This window comes from Micropterus dolomieu, linkage group LG01, assembly GCF_021292245.1.
Source record: "Micropterus dolomieu isolate WLL.071019.BEF.003 ecotype Adirondacks linkage group LG01, ASM2129224v1, whole genome shotgun sequence".
Classification (NCBI taxonomy): Eukaryota; Metazoa; Chordata; class Actinopteri; order Centrarchiformes; family Centrarchidae; genus Micropterus; species Micropterus dolomieu.
Window position 1 is genome coordinate 37,476,799 of NC_060150.1, and position 9,128 is coordinate 37,485,926.

Here is a 9,128-nt window from a genome sequence, read left to right on the forward strand (position 1 = left end):
TCACCATGGTAACCTCATTGCTCTTGCTGAGCATGAAGCTGGCGATGACATGGTGCAGTTCAGGTTCGATAGACTTCGTAAATATCTAAATATATAAATATAACTATTTAAAAATCAGGGAGTTTAAGCTTACCATGGCTCTATGGCATGTTTCCATCAGGGATGTCATTAAGATAGAAAGACAGGGGGCTTAGCGCCCAGGGCATGCGTAACTTGCGCTTGCAAAATCTTTGCACTAACATCTTTGTTACTGTATTAGAACTACACTTATATTAACAACAAGTGAAATAGCCAAGATGTTAACAGGTAAAAAGTGACATATTCTATTCTTCCACTTCTCCTCTGTTGAACTAAGGTTACTGTAATGTTTGCTTTGAGACACATCAAAGCTGCATGGGGGGAATTCACTTAGGCCAGACAGAGTTCTTCTGTAGGCAGTGACTTAAACGCTACCCAGCTGCTCATGTAAGTGTGATAAAGTAATACCATAAATAATTCCTCAATATATTAGATAAGTTGCAGGTCCAATGAATGCTATTTAATTACACTAATTACTGTTACTGCACTGTAGATTGGTTCAATCAGAGTGTGATTTTGGTATGTAGTCAATAAATAAGGATCCTATTTAAAGTGGATACTGTCTGAATTTAATAACCTGATAGTGGAGGGAATAAACCTCCATATGTATGGATGCATGTAGTATGTATGATTGCTTTTATTTTATTATATTTTCCTGTGTGTATATCTGTGGGTATACGCTCATGTATATCCTAGCCATTTAGGCAAAATCTACATATTTACTAATTTATTACAGCAAATGGATTTAGAAAGGTAAGTTGGTCAGAATATAGCAAATATATTAAACATCATGAAACAATTTAGTTTAGGCATTGCCTTGGTGCCTAGATCTGCCAACTAAAGCCTACTGTTAGAAGAAAACAAAATATTCTATGGGGACTGATATTGTTTTGAAATAGGCTACTAGAGATAGGTAATATTAATGGCGTTCACATTATCAACACTAGTGTTTTCCATAGCCAAAATATCTCCTTTCCTTTACCTCAACTAAACATAGCTGAAGTTCAGCAATTAATAGTCATGAACAAAAAAAGTTTTACACTGCATCACTCACTAGGCTGAATCAATCTTCCTTCACCATGTCTGTGTGTCTGAGTGTCCTTGTTTGTGTGTAATGTTGCTCAGCAGCTCGGCAGAGCAGCTATGAAAAGCAACCTCCCTCAGGGTCCTAGTGCCCGAACACGGTAGGGATTTATATTATGAAATAAAGGAAACAACCACAAGGATTATTTTAAGACAACAAATACAAATTTATCAGTATTATCTCTTCTCTTTGTTGATAACATGTCTGCACTGTGGATTTTAACAGCTATAAACGGGAATAACTTTGTATAATAATGTCACTGTGCTACTTAATCACTGGTAAAGAAGGGAAATGGTGTATAAACATTGGGAGGCCAGCAAAGGGTCGCAGATGAGGGAAACATGTGAGATGGTTTGTGGGATATGAAACATTTCGTTTCCAACATTTTGTCTATCCTTCACTTCAAACCACTCTTAACAAAACCATGTATTCCCTTTCAGTAGCAGCCTCACTCGAAACCCCCTGCCTTCTGGTAGCCATGCAAAACTGGGACCATCTGTAGCTTCAGTAATGATGATGGCAGAGAGATCTTTGAAAGCCATCTCTTTTACTTTGGAGGGCCAAGATTAGCACCTAGGATCCAGCTGCTCCTGGAGCAGCTTTAAAATCTCAAACTAGGAGCAAGGAGGAGGGTTGCTGTAATCCTCTTATCTGTAATGCATCTTATTTTCTGCATCTAATATCTCTGTGACCACACAATGATTTTATAGTAGCCAAAAATAAAATAAAAACATAATACACAGGGGCATCCATGACCACACTGACAGGACAGCTGTGTATTCTGGCAAGGTGCGACATGTCCACCCATATCACTGCTTCTGGTGTGTGGCTCTAAATACAAAATAAAAGGGGTAGTTGTTTTGGGTTTTGCTTTCTGATCATTGTGACTCACCTGTGGACTGTGGCCACATCGGGTAGATGTCTAAGGTACAATAAAATAAATATCTGTTAATAGAACCAATTTAATAATATATCAATGGTGTTTTACAATCCGTGTATGATTCGTTCTTTCATTATTCCGTTTCAATGTCGAACGACGCACTGGACGGTCAGTGGTCGTTCCCTTTGGCTGGATGACGTCCGATGCTCCTGATTTTATGCATAGCCTAATCCATGTGTTCCTGCAGCTGGAGGCTCTCTGCAGCGCAACTTTCTAAATTCTTCCATCTCACAAAGAAAATGAAGGTCAGGTCGAAACAGTGTAGAGAGGCTGAACGAAAATTACCATGTCATGTTTACTGTCTACCATTGGATGTACTGACAACTATCACTGAATTACTTAGATACTGAAGAAATCTTAAAAACCAGAGGATGCTTAGGCAACTTCTAAGGCATTCCTGTTCCAGTTGCTAGTGAGTTACAAACTGAACGGTGAGCCATCAGTTTTTCTAACTAAAAACCCACCTATGTTGATGTTCAAGCTCATCTTAATTACATTTAAGCAGGCACCGCCCTCGCTCAAGTGTATCTGCTACACAAAGCTACACAAATCGGACACATTAAAAATCTAAATCAATATTTTTCCATTTTGGTTTTAAAACAGAAAAACAAAAGCAGATGTCTGTTTTTTTGTTTTCTGTTTATCTTACCAAAAAACAACTTGTTTTTTTGTTTTTTTTCGATTCCGTATTTCAACGAAATAATCAAAGAACAAACCATACAGGGATTTTGTAGCTGTGTATCGTTTCCATTTGATCTGAATACTGACATGTTATGTGTGTAGATGTGAATGCAGTTCTAAAGAGGAATGATATTGGTTGCTCAGTTGTATAAATGACCTGACAGCTGTTTCTGAAAATCTGAGATCCCTTTATAAAATGTTTATTTTTTTCTCCAGCTAATTATGACAACAAATACATCCATGATGTTTTTGCATTTCAAAAGCAAAGAGACTGAATAATTCACAAGGGACAGGGATTTTGGACACAACAAATATTTCATGTTTTGAAAGATGTGTAAAATATTGACGTCTTCCCTGGATCTATTCACAGAAGTAGAAAAAAAAAGACATGAATCATCAGTAGAATGTCTTTCTCTTGTTGTATTATTTTTTTTTTTATCTTCAATGCAATGCAACTTAAAGAGGAGTCTTTTTGTCTGTTATTATGCATTCCTCTGAATCAGTTTGACTTTGAAAGCAAATGCTACAGGATGAGGTATTTTGCAAATCAAGAAACTTTTCTCTCAGTCAGATTATTGCTACTTTGTGCTACGTCCCCTCCTGCAGCCAGGAGGACACTCTCACACTCTCATCTCCAGCCCCTGCTCTCTCAGGCCATGTTCCTTCCTTTACCTCCCCAGACCTGCCATCCCCTTGCCGTCCACAAGATGTCCTCGGATATTCTTACCTCATCACCTGACTGTCCCACCCATCCACACACCTGTTCCCACTTCTTACCAGTCCTGCAGTGACCTGACCTTCCCGGGTCAGCAGTTTCCACTGTTTCCTCATCAGCCCTGCAGTACTGCCATATCGGACTATGTTATGTTCCTGTGTGCTTCATGTCTTGGTTCCCTGCCTTCCCCTGCATGTTTTGGACTGTTCTCTTTGGACTTTTGATTATTGCCTGCTCCTTGTCAGATCGGTTTGCCTGTTTGGACTGCATTCTCTGGGTTTGACCGTTGCCTGCCTCATCATCCCGTAAACCTTTGTATACCTATTGTGTAAACAAATTGAACTGCATTAGCTCTGCCTCAGGAACCTGCGTTTGGGTCCTAACCCTGTATTCCTGTTACCATGGTTGCACCAACAGCGACCTCTTACATCCTAGTTAAAACTCATTTATGCTGCATCCATAATAATAATCGAATTAACAAGCAGCATACATAAAATGCCTTACTTTATTCATATAGACCGGACATGCTTCCATTGTTTACTCTGCATGCTGCAATGACAGTGAATGTGTGATCTGAAAGAGATACATGGTAATGCCAGGGATTAGTCAAGGGCACAGCAGCTGCAAAGCCATGGCTGTATTATGTGTATTATTAAAAACACCAATGATCAACATCAATGCAGGACTAAGAAGAGATAATTACATTGAAGGCCTTGCAGTGCCCGGAAATCATACCTGCAACATGTGAAAGTGTCTGACACTAAATGATGACTACCTCAAGGCCATCCAGAGGCTGCTGGGGGAAAAAGTAACATCTAAAACAGAGAAAATTGAGACATGAATATCCTGAAATTTAGCAGTCTTAAAGTGATACTCCACTAAAGAATTTAAGTATCAAACATTAATTCTGTGAATTTTTAAAGGCGGTTGTAAAAATTTTGTAGCTTGCTGTTTTGTGGAAAACAGAGATTGTGATCAGCATGGATCGGCAGGAAAAGTATCAAATGACGGAAGAAACCGCTTACCGCTTTGTGGGCGACTGTGGTTCAGTAAAGCGAGTTGCCCGTTAATCGGAAGGTCGGCGGTTCAATCCCCGGCTCCTCCAAGATACTGTACCCCGAATTGCTGTGGCTACTCCACCAGTGTATGAATTTGAATGCAGATGTAATGTAAAAGCTGTGGCGCTTTTAGTGGTCGAAAAGACTAGAAAGGCGCTATACAAATACAGAGCATTTACTTAGACCAGTCCTGCAGCACTATCTGTTTCCATGCTGTCCATTCATATGCTCATTATGTTCCAAATAGTCTTTTTCTCATAAATATAATGTTTACATGATTTTTTACTGCAGAGCTAAGGCCCAAAGTAGGTGTTTATGAGAGGGTTGCTTGCTTCTGTGTTTTGATCTCATTAAGATTTCCAATATTTTTATGTTGTCCTGTAAACAGGATAAATGGGACTGGAGGAACTGATAGAAACTGTTTTGTACTAAGGTGTTTTCTGGTGAACCAAAAGGACCAAGACCCACTGCACTAAATCATGTGCAACAATTTCCTTGGGAATGATGTGCTGTGTAAGAACAATTCACTGACAAAACTGTCACCATCTGAAACGCAACAGGATATGAAATTGTGTCATAAGGCTCTGCTCCTTTTTTTCCCTCCCGTAGCCAGATCTCCCACAAACTGTCAGGAGAACAAGACCGTGTGCTCTTCCCTTATCAAACACCTCTGAAGTCGCAAGTAGTCTAAGAAATCCCTTCAAGGAGAAATCCAGATATTTTAACTGTGGTGCTGCAACTCACTAAAATCCTTGTTAGCTACTCTACCTCTGTGATGCATGTTAAACACACAGAGTAATAGACTGAGGTTTGTTGGTTATGATGGCTAATTATGTGCAGCATAGAATATGGATTACTGCTAACTGTGGATCATACAGCCCGTGAAAATGGAAAAGCAATGATTACACATTCTCTGCCAGTTACAGCCAAAACCCTTTCTGCATTTAAACAGGTTTTTTTTGTTGTTTTTTTACCAGCGTTGCGTTATCACACCATCAACCTTTTTTTTTTCAGTCCACACAATTTCTCCACACATATGTCTCTACAAATAGAACTTGGGTATGCAATGTTCTGTAAGATGCACACTTTTTGTGAGTCTGTATTTTTGTACACGTAATGAATGTCAGAAAAGAGACACGGCGCAGGCAAAGACACAGAGAGGGAGAAAGACTGATTATGCTCGTGCAGACGGGTATGATTAATCTGACACAGTATATGTGGCACAGGTGCTGTGTCTCACAGAATGAAGATAAACCTGGGGTTTTTGCCCAATGGCCATTATAATTACTGATTCTCTAATCCAATCTGTCATACCCATCATCCCCACAAGGAAATGTGATTGAAAATTTTAGCTGCCTCCATTTGTTACAATTATATATGCTTCTATTTTCTCTCCACTTTGTTGAAAATATTTTCTCGCAATGTAGGTTTTCCATGTGCTGTAAGAATAAAAAAAGCCTAAAGGACACACATCTCTGGGGATTAAGCAGTTACCACACGTAATTAGCACATCTTGTCAGCGCTCGAGTGTACGTATGTGAAATTCCATTTGGAGTGATGCATTAGAGCAATCACTCAAGAAGACTGCCAGTCAAGCCAAGGCGGAGAAGAACACCTCTCTCCCACTTCACATAAATAAGTCACATTTAGCAGGTCCAAATTCCAACACTTCATATAAATAAGTCACATTTAACAGGTCCAAATTCCAACACTGAGTATGTACCAGTGTTGAGCCCTTGATGCATTAGAGCTATCGATGTTCTGTGCAGAATGATTAAGGTTTGCTTTCAGTCCTAAGTGAAGAACATCAGAGTAGAATGGGAAAGTGACTTTTTAATTGACTGCTCTCACCACAGTTCAACCAATTCGGGGTTTTGCAAGCCAATACCGACAGTGATGAATTGAAAATGAATATGTATATAGTGTATATATATAGTTTCAGTTTTCTTTTGAGGGTGGAAAATGCCACTGACATAAAAGATCATGAGTAATTAAACATAATGTTGGGTTTGGAAGAGATCAAGATGAATGTCAATCATGCACTCAGTGGACCACATGATGTGCTGATATATAACACTGATTAAAAGGCCAACTTATTTCGACCTTAACTCAAATTAGAAAGCTCTAGTTTCTAAGAGATTACCAATACTGGCTAGGATGTCTACAACAAATTCTGATCTTGACGGTTTGTGTGTGTTAAATAAGCAGGTCTGGTGATATTCTATATTTATCTTACAAATCCCATAAAAAGTCAGAAACCAAAAATAAATTACTAACAAGTAACCCGTGGAACCAAAGTTAAATCAGTGAGCCACACTGTTGTACCAAATCTCCATTATGATTGCTGATTTGCTATTCAGTTTATTCGTCCTGCTGCCGTAAATATTCACTAGTGCACCAAACCTGCTGCTGGAAAAAGTTCCTAACAAATACACTATTTACTGCTGTTTCGGTAATGTTCACTAAAAAAGCTGAATCATATCACCAGTCGTAAACTTTAAAGTGACCTAAACAAAGCTAATGGAAATATTTGAGAAACGTTTTGTTATTATTAGGGGTGTGACGATACACTTGACCCACGAGACGGGATTAGAGATTGGGTTCACGAGATTGAGACGAGACGAGATTTTAACACTATTTTTAGGAAATCTTTAATGCTTATTATTTGAAAATTTTGAGTATTAAACACTTTATTTCCAGTTTGTGATTCTGCACCAGTTTATGGTGATTTTTTTTTTTTATTTATGTAAAGAGAAACACATAATTCAGGTGGCAGGTGACAATTCAAAATCTATAGCCTAACAGTAACAGAACATAATGCAGTGCTGCTCTCCGTCATGCTGTGTTGCTTTCAGATCTGTTTCTCCAGTACATCAACTTTTCTCATGTAATATCATCCCTGCTGAGTCATGATTTAGTCTTCCCTCCTTTTCTGTGTCTTTGTTTGGGGAAGTAACCTCTTTAAATGTGGCACCTTTTCACCTCAATAATAAATTATAAAATTTTAGAAACTCCTGGACTTTAATAGCTCCTGTGTTTCAGCAGGTTTTCTGCTCATTATTAATTATTAATCCGCTGGTAGAAAAGTTATCCCCTTCAGACCATTTGACCGACGCAGTTTGGGACTGCATGATGCATGTGAAACCGAAAGTAACTGAAACACTTCAGGCAGAAATCTCACCACAAAACCACACACATTAACTTCAGCAGTGCTGATAAAATGCAGCTCACAGTCCCAAGCAGAGCAGGCTGTGCTTTAGATGTTTATGTTGCAAAACTCTACCCACTACGTAACCACTCGCCACAGCTGTCTGGACTCACAGCGCAAGCGGTGCAGTTGATTACCATCAGGTCGTACGCCTGTGTGGCATCAGCTGGGCGGAGTTGATTAGCTCTATGAGTCTATCTTATCAGTTATACATTTGTATTTCACTGTGTGAGAAAATGAATGTGTAGCTTGACTGACAGCATGTGAAAAATGTCTACCTGTGTTAAGCTTTTTACCTGTAGAGATATCTCGTTACAATTTAATCTTGCAAGATCTCATCACACCCCTAGTTATTATCTAAAAACACACAAGCTTTTATGTTGTAATCTGGCGCTTGATAAATTTGATTTTTTTCAATATGCAAAACAACAAGTCTACAGCCATACTAGCAGTTGTGTGACTGTAATTTGGTAGAGGACTGCTTAGAGCTAAATGCTAACACTAACAAAGCAACATGCACACAGTGACATGCTGATGTTTAGCAGGTATAATGTTTACCATGTTCACCATTAGCTTGTTAACACACTTAATATTTGCAAATTAGCCTTAAACACACAGTACAGTGGATGCTAATGTTATTGGTCATAAACCAAAGTATTGGACACATTTAAATTTTCCCCAGATGATGGCATAAGGGGAAAAGTCAGAGGCTCACCACAATTACAATTCATCCCAAGGGGGACATGGCTACGTACCAAATTTCATGGCAAATCTAGTTTGGAATAGCTGTCATTGTTCAAACCTCATGGAAGAAGTCATGGGCTCGCCAAAGTCATTAAGAGACATCATCTGGGAACCATGGATGTCTGTACTAAATGTGGTGCAAAGTCGTCATGTAGAGGTAGAGATATTTCATCGGATAAGTTAAAAATTGACCTAATGATGGCTTTAGAGGAAAAGTTAGGGCCTCAACGAAAATCATTGGGAACTATCATCTAGGAACAATGAACGTCAGTACAAAATGTCATAGCAATACATCAAACTGTTGAGATATTTCAGTCTGGATCACAATGGTGGACCAAAAAAACAAGTACAAACAAAAAGCAAAGCAGATTCATTAACCCTCCAAAAGCATTCAATTCCTCCTCCTCTCCTCAAGAAGCCTTGTACAGTGTATTTCCAGAACCTCAAACTGCATGTGTGCATGACATTTCCACCGTGTATACAAAGTGGTTAGCCAGTTGTCAGTCCTGCCACTGATGGATGCTGTTTTCTCAGTGCTGTAAGTGCGTTTCAAATTCATATGCAGGAACATCAATTAAGTTCACACAAGTCTCAAGGTCAACTGTAATGGTTTCCTTTTA

General features: G+C 39.0%; 1 long non-coding RNA gene across 1 annotated transcript; it reads right to left on the minus strand.

The window, feature by feature from the left end:
- Positions 1-3,985: 3,985 nt before the first annotated feature.
- On the minus strand, positions 3,986-4,315 carry LOC123982912. Its single transcript, XR_006828085.1, has 2 exons — positions 4,234-4,315; positions 3,986-4,071 (listed from the first exon to the last, which is right to left on the minus strand). It is a non-coding gene; the product is annotated as an uncharacterized LOC123982912 (long non-coding RNA).
- Positions 4,316-9,128: the final 4,813 nt, after the last annotated feature.